Source organism: Aethalodelphis obliquidens, unplaced genomic scaffold (genome assembly GCF_003676395.1).
Source record: "Aethalodelphis obliquidens isolate GAN/ISIS:26980383/991018 unplaced genomic scaffold, ASM367639v1 scaffold88, whole genome shotgun sequence".
NCBI classification, from domain to species: Eukaryota; Metazoa; Chordata; class Mammalia; order Artiodactyla; family Delphinidae; genus Aethalodelphis; species Aethalodelphis obliquidens.
Window position 1 is genome coordinate 2,283,688 of NW_020838032.1, and position 18,294 is coordinate 2,301,981.

Genomic DNA, 18,294 nt, shown 5'->3' on the forward strand with positions numbered 1-18,294 from the left:
GCCAATAAATAAATAAATAAAAGTTAAAAAAAAAAAGGATCCAAACATAATCTTAAAAATAGATATAAAATCACAAGGGAAGAGAGCAAAAGAAGAAAGGAACAACAACAAAACTACAAAAGCAAAGAGAAAACAATTAACAAAATGCCAATAAGCACATACCTATCAATAATTACTTTTGAACACAGAGGCAAAGGTCCTCAACAAGATACTGACAAACTGACTCCAACAATAAATAAATTAAAAGGATCATATACCATGATCAACTGGGACTTATCCCAGGGATGCAAGGATTTTTCAATATCTGCAAATCAATCAACATGATATACCACATTAACAAATTGAAGAATAAAAACCATGTGATCATCTCAATAGATGCAGAAAAGGCTTTTGATAAAATTCAATGTCCATTTATGATAAAACCTCTTCAGAAAGTGGGCACAGAGGGAACAAACCTCAACATAATAAAGGCCATATAGGACAAACCCACAGCTAACATCATACTCAACAGTGAAAAGCTGAAAGCATTTCCTCTAAGATCAGGAACAAGACAAGGATGTCCACTCCTGCAACTTTTATTCAACATAGTATTGGGGGACTTCCCAGGCGATCCAGTGGTTAAGGCTCCACACTTCCAATGCAGCGGACGTGGGTTCAATCCCCGGTCAGGGAACTAAGATCCCACATGCCATGTGGCGCAGCTAAATAAATAAATAAACAAACAAACAACATAGTATTGGAAGTCCTAGCCACAGCAGTCAGAAAAGAAAAAGAAATAGAAGGAATCCAAACTGGAAAAGAAGAAGTAAAGCTGTCACTGTTTTCAGATGACATGATACTATACATAGAGAATCCTAAGGATGCCACCAGAAAACTACTACAGCTAGCTCATCAATGAATTCAGTGAAGTTGCAAGATACAAAACTAATATACAGAAATCTGTTGCATTTCTATACACTAACAAGAAAATATTAGAAAGAGAAATTAAGGAAACAATCCCATCTATGACTGCAACAAAAAGAATAAAATACTTAGGAATAACCTACCTAATAAGGCAAAAGACCTATACTCTGAAAACTATAAGACACTGATGAAAGAAACTGAAGAGACACAAACAGATAGAAAGGTATACCGTGTTCTTGGATTGGAAGAATCAATATTGTTAAAATGACCATACTATCCAAGGCAATCTACAGACTCACTGCAATCCCTATCAAATTACCAATGGCATCTTTCACAGAACTGGAACAAAAAATTTTTAAATTTGTATGGGAACACAAAAGACCCCAAATAGCCAAAACAATCTTGAGAAAAAAGCACGGAGCTGGAGGAATCAGACTCCCTGACTTCAGACTATGCTACAAAGCTACAGTAATCAAAGCAGAATGGTACTGGCACAAAAAAAACAGACATATAGATCAACGGAACAAGACAGAAAGCCCAGAGAGAAACCCACACACTTATGGTCAATTAATCTATGGTCAATTATTAGGAGGCAAGAATATACAAGGGAAAAAAGACAGTCTCTTCAATAAGTGATGCTGGGAAAACTGGACAGCAACATGAAAAAGAATGAAATCAGAACATTCTTTAATACCATACATAAAAATAAACTCAAAATGGATTAAAGACTGAAATGTAAGACTGGATACTATAAAACTCCTAGAGGAAAACATAGGCAGAACACTCTTTGACACACGTTGCAGCAATATTTTGGGGGAACCATCTCCTAGAGTAATGGAAATAAAAACAAAAATAAACAAATGGGACTTAATTAAACTGAAAAACACCAGTCAGATGGCCATCAATAAAAAGTCCAGAGAGGGTGTAGAGAAAAAGGAATCCTCCTACACTGTTGGTGGGAATGTAAACTGGTGTAACCACTATGGAAAACAGTATGGAGGTTCCTTAAAAAACTAAAAATAGAATTACCATATGATCCTGCAATCCCACTCCTGGGCATATATCCAAAGAAAACTCTAATTTGAAAAGATACATGCACCCCAATATGTATAGTTCATAGCAGCACTATTTACAATAGCCAAGACATGGAAGCAACCTAAATGTTCATCAACAGATGAATGGATAAAGATGTGGTATAGATAGATAGATAGACATAGATATAGATAGATATAGTCGAATATTAGTCATAAAAAAGAATCACTTTGCTGTAAACTTGAAACTAACACAACATTGTAAATTAACTATACTTCAATAAAATAAATAAATAAAAATAAAATTACTTTAAATGCAAATGGGCTAAATGTTCCAATCAAAAGGTCAAGGCTTTTAATGTCACCTACTTATTTCCTAGCTTGCAATGACAATACTTGTGATATAATAACAAAAACTAGGTCAGCTTGTATCTGTTGATAATATATATAATTTTTAACTCTTTGTAAAAGAGGTACGAGTTAGTACCCATTCTTGATGAATAATGCAGGGTAAGTTCATTAAGATAAGGCAAAAAAACAACTTCCACTGAAGTCTGGATTAATCAAACATAGAATAAAGCATATTTATAGGCGTATTCTACTAGTAGTTTATGTCCTGCTTACTAAGTCCATTGTAATTACCTGTCAATTAAAATAGTAGAAACAGAATTATATGTTCCAAATAAATATGAAACAATAAAGAGCAGGTGGGAGAAGGCAGGGGAAAAGAATACTTCTAAGAGATTGCAAGATTTAATGATAAGTTGACATTACTTCAGCCAATGACTGAGATGCCCAAACACAAAAGAAATGTTCTGAAATTAGGTCACATAGCACAGAACCAGGGCCTTTTGAAAAGCAGAATATTTAGAGGTAAAGGATCACAAAATCAGATCAGGAAATATTGAAAAAGAAACAAAAAACAACTACTCACCTAAAAAAACACTGCAAGAAAACCAAACTGGATGAATTCCATGACTTTTTAAAACACTGCAGGAGGGAAGTACAAGTTCAGGGAATTGACAGTGTTAGAAAAAGAGTTCACTAACACTTACTGGATAGAGTAAGAAAACAAACATCCAGAAAGTCTTAGTTCTTGTCTTATTTCAGAATCTCTTAGGATGGCCTATGACTGCTTTTCCAACTTGCTCTGGCTACTTTCTCTCTCTCCCAAAATTACCTACTCAGTGCCAACAACCTTCATCTTCACTCCACTCAGCAAACCAATGGTCCATTCTTGACATTTTTATTACTTGGAATAGATCTACATCTAAAATATGTAATTTTCAAAATAAAATAAAATAAAATATGTAATTTCCATAATCTAATCTCAGAACACAACCTCTTATTCTCCCCACTCTTTCTCTGGCTTACTTGACAACTCTTTTACTTACTGCATTGAGACCCCAGTCCCTCACCCTTCCTCTTATGTCCAATCGATCTGCTTCTTCTGACTCTAAGGCAGTGGTTCCAATCAGAAGTGATTTTGCCCCTCAGAGGGCAGTTGACAATGTCTGCAGACATTTTTGATTGTTACAACTGGAGGGGGCTGTTACTGGCGTCTAGTAGGTAGAGGCCAGGGATGTTAAACACCCTACAATGCATAGGACAGCCCCTACAACAGAAAATTATAAATGTTTCTAAAGTTGAGAATACCTGCTCTATGGTCCTCTTTAGATAATGTGGTCCATTTCTTCAATCACTCTTAGAACATTTTAACCTAAATTCTCTTGCCCTTTCATCCTTCTGACACACCTGTTCTATAAAACATAACTCTCAACCAATTGAATCATCCCAATTTTCTACTTCGAAACTTGGTGTACAGAGCTCAACAAAAGCAAAACAAACAAATAAATATCACGTAATCACAAAAATAGCTGACAGTACATATTCACAGATTCCAACCTCAGCAAAACCCTCACCATAATCAGGCAGGCAACTCTTCTTGTCTCTTGCTAGTCACCCCTTGACTCCTATCTTTTTCCCTCAGTGACTATTCTAAACACTACCTGTCCCCTCAATTCCCCACTCTCCCCCAAATCAAACACTCAATGTCAGCAACTTTAGCTGCTTCACAAAAGACATTTTGCTACCACTAGACAAGAACTTCCACATATTCCTTCCCCATCCTATGGGAGAATTTTTTACATCTATCCCCACCTTTCTCCCTAGGAGAATGGAAGAAATGTCCCTCCTGTCCCAGCAAACTCTGATCATGGCCTACGCTCTGGATATCATCACTTGCTGGTCTCCTCCTGGACCCTGCTTCCTCAATTATCCAACCCCCTAAATCATCTACCTCAACTTCTTCCTCTTTTCCAGCCCTTTTGTTTTTAGGAGAAAAAAAGTACAAATGAACGAATGAACAAAAACCTTTCCTTCCACATCTCTCTCATCATAGCAAAATTCCTTAAAAGAACTGCCTTTACTCTGTTCTCATTACTCCATCTCCCTGCTCACATCCCTACTATGCCACCAAGACTCCACAGTGAAGGCAAATGACTTCCTAGTTATCAACTTCGGTGGGTTCTTTCAGCCCTTAATTTTGGAGCATTAACACAAATTACCATGCCCTCCTTAAAATTTTCTCCTCTTTTGGTGCTTGCAACACCATTCTCTCCTCCATACATACCTCTTTGGCCTTTCCTTCTCCCACCTCTTAGATGTCTGTGTGTCCTGTAGTTCTAGCTTCAATCTTTCTCACTTGTTTGTGCAATCCATGCTCTAGTCACTTCAAATCATACATCCGGCCCTGATTTCTTCTAGGTTTGCCTAGTGAATGACATCACCATCTACCCAGTTACCCACAGTAGAATCCTAGGGATCATCCTAGATTTCTTACTCTCACCTACACATAAACAATTGCAAAGTCCTATCAATTTAATCTAAGTATCTCTTGGATCCATCATATTCATTCTCTCTGCAACCTGTCTAATTCAGGTCATTATCTCTCACCCAGACACATTATTCTAAGAAGAATCATAATTAAGGGTATACAGGTAAAAAACTTGGAAGTCCCTTCTTACCAGTAAGAATGCTACACAAATACAATGAGGTATGATTCAAAAGAACACAGAACACTGGTACTCTTCTTTTAAAAAAATGGATTCTAATACTGTATAAATACAGGCAAATCATTTCATCTCAAGCTTCAGATTCCCAAATGCTGAATGAAGGGTAAAAGAGATATATCTAAGGACCTTTGAACCCTTAACATTCATTCTATAATTCTATTTCTACCAGACAATACTCTGAGAGTTCCTACCTCCAAATATGCACCATACTTGCTACATATGCAAGATATTATTGGTGCCAAAAGAAACAGGCTGATATGTCCCCTTTGCTGCCAAAATATAGCCAGCATATCCTGATTACCATCAGTTTCAAAAAACTAAACCTTCGATTACAAGTGTCAAAGAAATAAAATGTAAGCAAAAGAAAAAGCCAAGAAATAAGTGTAATGAAGCTGACTATATATATAGAAAAATGCTATTTCAAAATAATTTCTTCAGGAATCGAGCAACATAGAATGAGTTAGATATAAAATGAGTGCACTATAAACCACTGTGACAGTCAATAACAACATTATGAACAGAAAACTTTTTCTACCCACAAAACAGTAGTGTGGGAATTGTACAATATCTAAAGTCAAACACCAACACAATATATATGCAGTATGAGATCATAAAAAGTTTTAGGATCTACTTTTCAAAGACAAGGAGATAATACAAACTAAGCTGTGAAAATGCGGTCTGAATCCCATTAAAATGTTGTCACCCCACTCAAATAAGAAGCGCCTGTTACTCTTTTGACAGTTTGGGTTCAGTTGCTCTTCTGTTGCCTACTAAGCTCAGAAGTAATGTTCTGTTTTGAAGATCATATAGAAGAAGAGGGTAGAGAAAGAGTGTGTTAGACAAAACAATTTACATTGTAAAGTTGATAATGACCTAATGGTTGGTCAACTCAAAATTTAGGATAAATCAACTCTAGAGCCACACAGACTGGGTAAACTCCCAATGTCACCACCTACCAGCCTCGTAATCTTAAAAATTCATTTAATTTCTCTGTGCCTCAGTTTCTTCACCTGTAAAACAGAACAATGATAGTACCTACTTCATAGGTAAAGTGCTTGGAACAATGCCTAGCATACTGTAAATGCTATAGAAATATTGGGTAAAGTTATCATTATTATTATTTTCCTTCTTATTTTTTGACTAAATATTAGGTGAGAAGAAAAACAACACTATAATGTATGCTCAAGCTCCAGTTTAACACTGTTACCAGGTATTTTGTTCACAGTTCAATAACAATGTTATTTCAGTTGATATCTCCAATCCTGATCCTCTAGGCACTCACAGTCAAATCAAATCTGACTCAAATCAAATCTGGTATGAGTGTTAAGTTCATACCACATGAAATGAGAAGTATAAACAGGCATAATTCACACACACACACACACACACACACACAAAACAAGACACATAATTAACTGAACAGAATAGTTAACCTAGGAATAAACCTATGCATGTATGGTCAATTAACTTATGACAAAGGAGCCAAGAATATACAATGAGGAAAGGACAATCTCTTCAATAAATGGTGTTGGGAAAGTTGGACAGCCACATACAAAAGAATGAAACTGGACCACTATTTTACATCACATACAAAATCAACTCAAAACAGATTAAAGACTTGAATGTAAGACCTGAAACCATAAAACTCCTAGAAGAAAATACAGGTTGTAAGCTCCTTGATATCAGTCTTTGCGATGAGTTTTTGCATCTGATACCAAAAGCAAAAGCAACAAAAGCAAAAATAAAGTGGGGCTACAACAAACTAAAGTTTCTGCAGAGTGAAGGAAACCATCAACAAAATGAAAAGGCAACCTACTGAATGGGAGAAAATAATTGCAAATCATATATCTGATAAAGGGCTGATATCCAAAATATAAAAAGAATTCATACAACTCAATAACAACAACAATAAAATCCAATTTAAAAATGGGCAAAGTACCTGAATACCCATTTATCTAAAAAAGACGTTACACACGGCCAACAGGTACATGAAAAGGTGCTCGACATCACTAATTATCAGGGAAATGCAAATCAAAACCACAATGAGATATCACCTCATACCTGTTAGAATGCTTATTTTCAAAAAGACTAAAAATAACAAGTGTTGGCAAGGATGCAGTGAAAAGGGAACCCTTGTATACTGTTGGTGGGAATGTAAATTGGTGCAGCCACTATGGAAAACAGTAGAGAGGTTCCTCAAAAATTAAAAGTAAAACTACCATATGATCCAGCTATTTCATTTCTGGGTATTTATCCAAATAAAACAAAAACACTAACTCAAAAAGATATATGCACCCCATGTTCACTGCAGCATTATTTACAATAGCCAAGATAAGGAAACAGCCTAAGTGTTCATCCATGAACAAATAGATAAAGTGTGGTATATACGCACAACAGAATATTATTCAGACATAAAAAAGAATGAAGTCCTGCCATTTGTGACAACATGGATGAACCACAAGGGCATTGTGCTAAGTGAAATAAGGCAGAGAGAAAAAAATAAATACCATATGTTCTCTTACATGTGGAATCAATCAATCAATCAATAACCAGGCTCACAGATACAGAGAACAGATTGGTGGTTGCCAGTGGCAAGAGGTGGGCGGTGGGAGAAATTGGTGAACTGTTTTTGGTTTTTTTAGCATGTATGGTCAGTTAACTTATGACAAAGGAGCCAGGAATATACAATGAGGAGAGGACAATCTCTCCAATAAATGGAGTTGGGAAAATTGGACAGCCACATACAAAAGAATGAAACTGGACCACTATCTTACATCATAAACAAAATCAAATCAAAGCAGATTAAAGACTTCAAATCAAATTTATTTTTTTAATTTTATTTTAAAATCAATTTATTTTTTTAATAAATTAAAAAAACAGAAAATTTAAAAAGTTTTTAAATAAGCAAAATTAAATATGCATCAGAAGTACAGCATATGGTAGATAATACAATGGAATACTATTCAGCCATAAAAGGAATGAAATTCCGATACATGCTACAACTTGGATGAACCTTGCAAACATGCCAATTGAACTAAACCAGACACAAAGGATAAATGGTGTCTGATTCCACCCACATGAGGAATCTAAAATAGGCAAATTCATAGAGACAAAAAGTAGAATAGAGGTTAACAGGGGCTGGGGCAGGAAGGTACAGGGAGTGAGGGGAATGAGGAGTTGTTGTTTAATGGGTACAGAGTTTCTGTTTGGGAAGATAAAAAAATTCTGAAAATGGACAGTGGTGATAATTAAATAACACTGTGAATGTGCTAAATGCCAATGAGCTGTACACATAAAAATACTCAATTTTATAAAAACTATAGCCTATATATTCAACAAGAAGTTTTAACATGATTATCAGCCTTAATAGTATTAAAATAAAGGATAGATCATTTATTCTCAAGTTCCTAACTAGGGACATCAAAGGAGTCAACATCAACTCTTAGCTGGTCTTGGATTAAAGTACACACCTGAAAATGGGTATATACCTTGCAAATTTCATACGGAACATTATTTCACCTTGTTGATAGAGTCAATTTGTTTTTTACTTCCATGAGGGAGATAGAAGGAAAGAGAACTATACTGAGGAGATAACGTTATATGAGGCCAATGCATAATGGTGGTTTTATAAAGAAGTACTTATCCACAAAGAAGCAAGATAACATGAGTGCAATAGTATAACTGCCCAGGGCACCATAAAGGGTTGTGTAAATCAACTGACATTCAATTCAGACGTAGAGAGGGTTCCCATGTATTGGTAAACCATAATTTAAAACACTGAAATAGCCCCCAAAATTCAAACAGACATTTCAAGTCCATTATTTTAATACATATAATAAAAGAAAATATTTGAAAGCTCTACTCCAAACACTCTAAGAAAAACGCATATTGCATTACAAAGACACAATGAAAGTGAATTTAATAAATTAACATACGGGTAGAAGAACTGAGCCTCTGGCCAACAGCCAGCCAGAAACTGAAACCTGCCAACATGAAACTGAAACCTGCTAACAACATGAGTGAGCTTGGAAGCAGATTTTCCAGCCCCAGCTGGGCTTGAGATTTCTGCAACCCCAGACTTCAGTTTGTCTACACTTCCTAAGAAACCATGAACTACCCAGGGCCTGGTGCTCCAGCCGGGTGACAGGCCTGTGCCTCTGAGGTGGGAGAGCCGAGTTCAGGACATTGGTCCACCAGAGACCTCCTGGCTCCACATAATATCAAATGGTGAAAGCTCTCCCAGAGATCTCCATCTCAACGCTAAGACCCAGCTCCACTCAATGACCAGCAAGCTACAGTGCTGGACACCCTATGTGAAACAACTAGCAAGACAGGAACACAACATCACCCATTAGCAGAGAGGCTGCCTAAAATCATAATAAGGTCACAGACACCCCAAATCACACCACCGGACACAGTCCTGCCCACGAGAAAGACAAGATCAGCCTTATCCACCAGAACACAGGCACTAGTCCCCTCCACCAGGAAGCCTACACAACCCAATGAACCAACCTTACCACTGGAGGCAGACAGCAAAAACAACGGGAACTACAAACCTGCAGCCTGCAAAAAGGAGACCCCAAACACAGTAAGTTAGGCCAAATGAGAAGACAGAGAAACACAGCAGGTGAAGGACCGAGGTAAAATCCCTGCAGACCAAACAAATGAAGAGAAAACAGGCAGTATACCTGAAAAAGAATTCAGAGTAAAGATAGGAAAAATGATGCAAAATCCTGGAAATAGAATGGAAAAAATACAAGAAACGTTTAACAGGGACCTTGAAGAACTAAAGAGCAAACAAACAATCATGAACAACACAATAAATGAAGTTAAAAATTCTCTAGAAGGAATCAATAGCAGAGTAACTGAGGCAGAAGAATAGATAAGTGACCTGGAAGATAAAATAGTGGAAATAACTACTGCAGAGCAGAATAAAGAAAAAAGAATGAAAAGAATTGAGGACAGTCTCAGAGACCACTAGGACAACATTAAACGCACCAACATTCAAATTATACGGGTCCGAGAAGAAGAAGAGAAAAAGAAAGGGACTGAGGAAATATTTGAAGAGATTATAGTTGAAAACTTCCCTAATATGGGAAAGGAAATAGTTAATCAAGTCCAGGAAGCACAGAGAGTCCCATACATGATAAACCCAAGGAGAATCACCCCAAGATACATATTAATCAAACTATCAAAAATTAAATACAAAGAAAAAATATTAAAAGCAGCGAGGGAAAAGCAGCTATTAACATATGAGGGAATCCCCAAAAGGTTAACAGCTGATCTTTCAGCAGAAACTCTGCAAGCCAGAGGGAGTGGCAGGACATACTTAAAGTGATGAAAGGGAAAAACCTACAACCGAGATTACTCTACCCAGCAAGGATCTCATTCAGATTCGAGGAGAAATTAAAATATTTACAGACAAGCAAAAGCTAAGAGAATTCAGCACCACCAAACCATCTTTACAACAAATGCTGAAGGAACTTCTCTAGGCAGGAAACACAAGAGAAAGAAAAGACCTACAATAACAAACCCAAAACAATTAAGAAAATGGTAATAGGAACATACACATCTATAAGTACCTTACATGTAAATGGATTAAACGCTCCAACCAAAAGACACAGACTGGCTGAATGGATACAATAACAAGACCCGTATATTTGCTGTCTACAAGAGACCCACTTCAGACCTAGGGACACATACGGACAGAAGGTGAGAGAATGGAAAAAGATATTCCATGCAAATGGAAGTCAAAAAAAGCTGGAGTAGCAATTTTCATAACAGACAAAATAGACTTTATATAAAGACTATTACCAGAGACAAAGAAGGACACTACATAATGATCAAGGGATCAATCCAAGAAGATATAAAAATTATAAATATTCATGCACCCAACATAGGAGCACCTCAATACATAAGGCAAATTCTAACAGCCATAAAAGGGGATATCGACAGTAACACAATAATAGTAGGGGACTTTAACACCCCACTTTCACCAATGGGCAAACCATCCAAAATGAAAATAAATAAGGAGACACAAGTTTTAAATGATTCATTAAACAAGAAGGACTTAATTGATATTTACAGGACATTCCATTCAACAAAAACAGAATACACTTTCTTCTCAAGTGCTCATGGAACATTCTCCAGGATAGATCATGTTGGTCCGCAATTCAAGCCTTCGTAAACTTAAGAAAACTGAAATCGTATCAAGTATCTTTTCCGACCACACCACCATAAGACTAGATATCAATTAGAGGAAAAAATCTGTAAAAAATACAAATACATGGAGGCTAAACAATACACTACTTAATAAGCAAGAGATCACTGAAGAAATCAAAGAAGAAATCAAAAAATACCTAGAAACAAATGACAATGAAAACACAATGACCCAAAACCTATGGGATGCAGCAAAAGCAGTTCTAAGAGGGAAGTTTGTAGCAATACAACCCTACCTCCAGAAACAAGAAACACCTCAAAAAAACAACCTAACCTTACAGCTAAAGCAATTACAGAAAGAAGAACAAAAAAAACCCCAAAGTTAGCAGAAGGAAAGAAATCATAAAGATCAGATCAGAAATAAATGAAAAAGAAATGAAGGAAACGATAGCAAAAATCAATAAAACTAAAAGCTGGTTCTTTCAGAAGATAAACAAAATTGATAAACCATTAGCCAGACTCATCAAGAAAAACAGGGAGAAGACTCAAATGAATAGAATTAGAAATGAAAAAGGAGAAATAACAACTGACACTGCAGAAATACAAAGGATCATGAGAGATTACTACAAGCAACTATATGCCAATAAAATGGACAACCTGCAAAAATGGAAAAATTCTTAGAAAAGCACAACCTCCTGAGACTGAACCAGGAAGAAATAGAAAATATGAACAGACCAAACACAAGCACTGAAATTGAGACTGTGATTAAAAGTCTTCCAACAAACAAAAGCCCAGGACCAGATGGCTTCACAGGCACATTCTATCAAACATTTAGAGAAGAGCTAACACCTATCCTTCTCAAAATCTTCCAAAATATATCACAGGGAGGAACACTCCCAAACTCATTCTCCGAGGCCACCATCACCCTATACCAAAACCAGGCAAAGATGTCACAAAGAAAGAAAACTACAGGCCAATATCACTGATGAACATAGATTCAAAAATCCTCAGCAAAATACTAGCAAACAGAATCCAAAAGCACATTAAAAGGATCATACACCATGATCAAGTGGGGTTTATCCCAGGAACGCAAGCATTCTTCAATATATGAAAATCAATCAATGTGATACACCATATTAACAAACTGAAGGAGAAAAACCATATGACCATCTCAATAGATGCAGAAAAAGCTTTGGACAAAATTCAACACCCATTTATGATAAAAAAACCTCCATAAAGTAGGAATAGAGGGAAGTTACCTCAACATAAAAAAGGCCATATAGGACAAACGAACAGCCAACATCGTTCTCAATGGTGAAAAACTGAAACCATTTCCACTAAGATCAGGAACAAAACAAGGTTGCCCACTCTCACCACTATTATTCAAAATAGTTTTGGAAGTTTTAGCCACAGCAATCAGAGAAGAAGAAGAAATAAAAGGAATCCAAATTGGAAAAAAAGAAGTAAAGCTGTCACTGTTTGCAGATGACATGATACTATACACAGAGAATCCTAAAGACACTACCAGAAAATTACTAGAGCTAATCAATGAATTTGGTAAAGTAGCAGGATACAAGATTAATGCACAGAAATCTCTTGCATTCCTATACACTAATGATGGAAAATCTGAAAGAGAATTTAAGGAAACACTCCCATTTACCACTGCAACAAAAAGAATAAAATACCTAGGAATAAACCTGCCTAAGAAGACAAAACACCTGTATGCAGAAAACTATAAGACACTGATGAAAGAAATTAAAGATGATACCAACAGATGGAGAGACATACCATGTTCCTGGATTGGAAGAATCAACATTGTTAAAATGACTATACTACCCAAAGCAATCTACGGATTCAATGCAATCCCAATCAAACTACCAATGGAATTTTTCACAGAACTAGAACAAAAAATTTCACAATTTGTACGGAAACACAAAAGACCCCGAATAGCCAAAGCAATCTTGAGAAAGAAAAACAAAACTGGAGGAATCAGGCTCCCGGACTTCGGACTATACTACAAAGCTACGGTAATCATGACAGTATGGTACTGGCACAAAAACAGAAATATAGATCAATGGAACAGGATGGAAAGCGCACAGATACACCCATGCATATATGGTCACCTTATTTTTGATAAAGGAGGCAAGAATATACGGTGGAGAAAAGACAGCCTCTTCAATAAGTGATGCTGGGAAAACTGGACAGCTACCTGTAAAAGAATAAAATTAGAACACTACCTAACACCATACACAAAAATAAACTCAAAATGGGTTAAAGACCTAAATGAAGGCCAGACACTATAAAACTCTTAGAGGAAAACATAGGCAGAACACTGTATGACATAAATCACAGCAAAATCCTTTTTGTCCCACCTCCTAGAGAAATGGAAATAAAAACAAAAATAAACAAATGAAACTTAAAAGCTTTTGCACAGCAACAGAAACCATAAACAAGACGAAAGGACAACCCTCAGAATGGGAGAAAACATTTGCAAATGAAGCAACTGGCAAAGGACTAATCTCCAAAATTTACAAGCAACTCATGAAGCTCAATATCAAAAAAACAACCCAATCCAAAAATGGGCAGAAGACCTAAATAGGTATTTCTCCAAAGAAGATATACAGATAGCTAACAAACACATGAAAGAATGCTCAACATCACTAATCATTAGAGAAATGCAAATCAAAAGTACAATGAGGTATCACCTCACAGCAGTCAGAATGGCCATCATCAAAAAATCTACAAACATAAATTCTGGACAGGGTGTGGAGAACAGGGAACCCTCTTGCAATGTTGATGGCAATGTAAATTGATACAGCCACTATGGAGAACAGTATGGAGGTTCCTTAAAAAGTAAAAACAGAACTACCATATGACCCAGCAATCCCCGTACTGGGTGTATACCCTGAGAAAACTATAATTCAAAAAGAGTCACGTACCACAATGTTCACTGCAGCACTGTTTACAATAGCCAGGACATGGAAGCAACCTAAGTGTCCATCGACAGATGAATGGATAAAGAAGATGTGGCACATATATACAATGGAATATTACTCAACCATAAAAAGAAACAAAATTGAGTTATTTGTAGTCAGGTGGATGGACCTAGAGTCTGTCATACAGAGTGAAGTAAGTCAGAAATAGAAGAACAAATACCGTATGCTAACACATATATATTGAATCTAGAAAATAAAAAAAAAAAGGTTCTGAAGAACCTAGAGGCAGGACAGGAATAAAGACGCAGACATAGAGAATGGACTTGAGGACACAGGGAGGGGGAAGGGTAAGCTGGGATGAAGTGAGAGAGTGGCATGGACATATATACACTACCAAATGTAAGACAGATAGCTAGTGGGAAGCAGCCGTATAGCACGGGAAGATCAGCTCCGTGCTTTGTGACCACCTAGAGGGGTGGGATAGGGAGGGTGGGAGGGAGACGCAAGATGGAGAAGATATGGGGATATATGTATGTGTATAGCTGATTCACTTTGTTATAAAGCAGAAACTAACACACCATTGAAGGCAATTATATTCCAATAAGGATGTTAAAAAGTAAGAAAATAAAGCAGAGAAAAGACACTAGAAAGAAACTAGAAAGAAATTAATTAATTAACATACAGGTTAGGATACAGGATTCTAGTTAGTATAATTTAATTTTCTTGTAATTACCACATATCAAATACTATTCAAAGAATAACAATTTTCATAGAGAAATGCAAATCAAAACTACAGTGAGGTATCACCTCACACCAGTCAGAATGGCCATCATTAAATTGTCTACAAATAATAAATGCTGGAGAGGGTGTGGAGAAAAAGGAACCCTCCTACCCTGTTGGTAGGAATATAAACTGGTGTAGCCACTATAGAGAACAGTATGGAGGTTCCCTAAAAAACTAAAATTAGAATTACCATATGATCCTGCAATCCCACTCCTGGGCATATATTCAGAAAAGACAAAAACTCTAATTGAAAAAGATATATGCACCCCAATGTTCACAGCAGCACTATTTACAATAGCCAAGGTATGGAAGCAAACTAAAGGTCCATCAGCAGATGAATGGATAAAGAAGATGTGGTATATATGTACAATGGAATATTACTCAGTCATAAAAAGAATGAAATCATGCCATGTGCAGCAATATGGATGGCAATATGGATGGACCTAGAGATTACCATACTAAGTGAAGTAGGTCAGACAGAGAAAGACAAATACCATATGATATCACTTATATGTGGAATCTAAAAAAAGGATACAAACAAACTTATTTACAAAACAGAAATAGACTCACAGACACAGAAAACAAACTTATGGTTACCAAAGTCGAAAGAGGCAGGAGGGATAAATTAGGAGTTTGGGATTAACAGATACATACTACTACATATAAAATAGATTAACAACAAGGACCTACTGTATAGCACAGGGAACTATATTCAATGTTTTGTAATAATCTATAATGGAAAAGAATATATATATGTATGTATAACTGAATCACCTTGCTGTACACTTGAAAATAACAGAACATTGTAAATCAACTATACGTCAATTAAAAAAATAAAAATAAATTAGAAAAAAATTTTTCAAAGAACTAGAATACAATATTCAAAGAACAAAAAGTCAAAACCAGACTAATAATAATATTAGAAACACTTACATGGCTCTTAGAATATGCGTGGTTTGTTATAACCTCTTTACATATACTACTAACTCACATCCCTCACAACAACCTCAGACAACAAGTATTCTTATTATTCCCATTTTACAAATGAGGAAACTGAGGTGTAGAGGGGTCAACCACGTTGTCTGGGCTCACTGTCCTACTAGTAAGTGGCAGAGTAAGGACTGGAATCCTGCAAGTGTGCTTTCCCGGTCCTTAATTTTAATTGCTATGGTTTACAATCTCTTGGTGATATTAAGGAGTACACTATATAAAGTCTAGGAAAACTCAAAATGCAAAGCAGTTTGGGGGCCAAATATAACAAATGTCCTGAGGAAATCACCAAATCACAACACAACAATAAATGAGATTCATAATGACTGCTCTGAGACATAAGGGAAAGTTAAAATATGTTCAGTATACTTACTGTTTTAGAAGGCAAAGAATTATTTAGTGCATTTAAATTTTTTCCATCCAAAACTGTCAATATGATTTTCATTTCTAAAGGGGTAAAACTTTCAACTGTCCAAAATTACTCATTCCCTGAGAGCTCTAAACAGAAAGTTACTGAGCAATCTTATTTGCCAATTATCTCATTCTTAATGAAATATGGTATGTGTGTGGTGTGTGTGTGTGTGTGTGGTGTGTGTAGGGGGATCATAAATAAATTAAGGTTTTCACGTGTTTTGATTCTAGGTATATAAGAACTTAATACTAAAGATATTAGGAAGTGTCAAATCATTTGGATAGATGAGTGAATAAACTCATAGAATTGTGTCATTATTGTAAAAAGCCTAGAATCTGATCACTCATAGTGAGTTATAAAAAAAAAAAAGTACAGGCTTTCAACTCATACATAGAACTGAACTTCAAGCTTGTCTCCACCAGTATAGTTACCATGAATTTTTGGCAAGTTAATTTCACATACCTGAACCAAAGTTTCCTTCCCTGTAAGTTGAGGATACTAATTCCTAACTCACAAGGTTCTTGTGTGAGCTAAGGAAAAAACACATGCAAAGTGCTGAACACAGTCCCTGGGATATAGCAGATGGTCAACAAACAGCGACTACTATTATTCCCTAACCTTTTTCTACTTTGTCCCCCAAATGTAAGAGCCTAATCTTACCAATTAGCAAGTCATTCATAGGCTTCTCAGAATTACAGTAAGTACAGTACCATATGCCCTATTCAAAAATGGAGCATATGAAAGTACAAGAAAATACAAAACCAAATCATCAAATGAGACAAAAACGTCGGAATCCTGTTTCCCCACCCATATCTTTTCTGGTTGGTTTTGTAATAACCCGCATTCCTTTATCAACAATACGAATCCTATCATTTTTTGGCGGTCTAAACATTCCTAGTTGTGTACTGTTGCTTATTTATTTTGACGGCTACCTTTGCGAGGATAATTGTAATCATTGCTTGAAAACAAAAAAGAAATACAGGACAGGAGCATTTTAATGAAATGCTGTAACTGTTTCATCTATCTCGATGGTTGACTGGATGCCATGTGGATCATTTATTATAGCAATATATTTTCACATTACTGCGCCACCCCCTTACCCAACAAACACATGCCTTAATGAGCAAAACTCCAGACTGACAGTGAACGAATGCTCTTTAGGGACACAATAACTCAAAACTTGGTGCTCTCAGTAAGGATCCTCGGGGAGGAGGGAAGGTGGCCGGGTGTCACTGCAAGTGGAAATGAACAGAATCGGAAACTGTTCTGTCTCCTTAAACAAGATTGGATTTGAGCCCTGTGGGGCTAGGAGCGGAGAGAGGCGGGTTAGGTGGGCCTTGGAGGCAACACAGGAAGGAGGCGGCAACTGCAGTCTGGGAAATGTCTGTGCCACCGGGGAGAGGAGCGTCAGAGCCCATCACCACCCGAGGGTGGAGGCGGAGAGAAGTGGCAGGCTCAGCCCAGTCCCCAGAACTGGTTCAGCTTCAGGAGTCTGGAAGGACTGAGAGGGAATGGGAACCCAGGTGATCAAGAAAGATGAGGGCAGGGGTGGGCTCCTGGCTGCCTTCAAAACGGGACGCTGCTGACCCCGCCGCCATCCAGGTGCCGCTGGAGAGGAAGGCAGGGACCCAACAGGGAGCGCTCAGGTTACCTGTGTCAGCCGCCTGCCCGCTCGTCTCCACTTCCGCAGACTAGGTGTTACCACGGGCTACCCGGGCACGCGCCGAGTGACGTCATCCTCGCGCGCCCGAGCCGCCGTCCGCCTGGCCCCGCCCCTTGAGTGCAGGGGGTGGGCAGTGGAGGTCTGCGCAGGCGCGGAGCTGCCTGGGGCTTGGGAAGGCGTGAAAAAGGCTTGTTTTGGATTTTGTAGGGTCGCCGTCTTACCCTCCTACTCCTAGTTGCAAAATCTTATAGGGACTTAAGAAAAAAAATGTTATTGAAATACAGACATGGACTTTTTATTCTTTCTTTTGCTCTTCCTCTTCCGTATATAACTCTTGTTTGTA

At 37.2% G+C, this 18,294-nt stretch overlaps 1 protein-coding gene across 6 annotated transcripts in view; it reads right to left on the reverse strand.

Annotated features, from left to right (window-relative positions):
- The window catches only part of AOPEP (aminopeptidase O (putative)), a 370,704-nt gene extending 352,679 nt beyond the window's left edge, over window positions 1-18,025 (reverse strand). For 4 of the 6 annotated variants that reach the window (XM_027094269.1, XM_027094272.1, XM_027094271.1 and 1 more), the window contains exon 1: window positions 17,940-18,025. The gene's annotated coding sequence lies outside the window, so the exon portion shown is untranslated. The remainder of the gene's footprint in view (window positions 1-17,939) is intronic. The other 2 variants (XM_027094268.1, XM_027094270.1) reach the window with 2 other exon arrangements.
- Window positions 18,026-18,294: the final 269 nt, after the last annotated feature.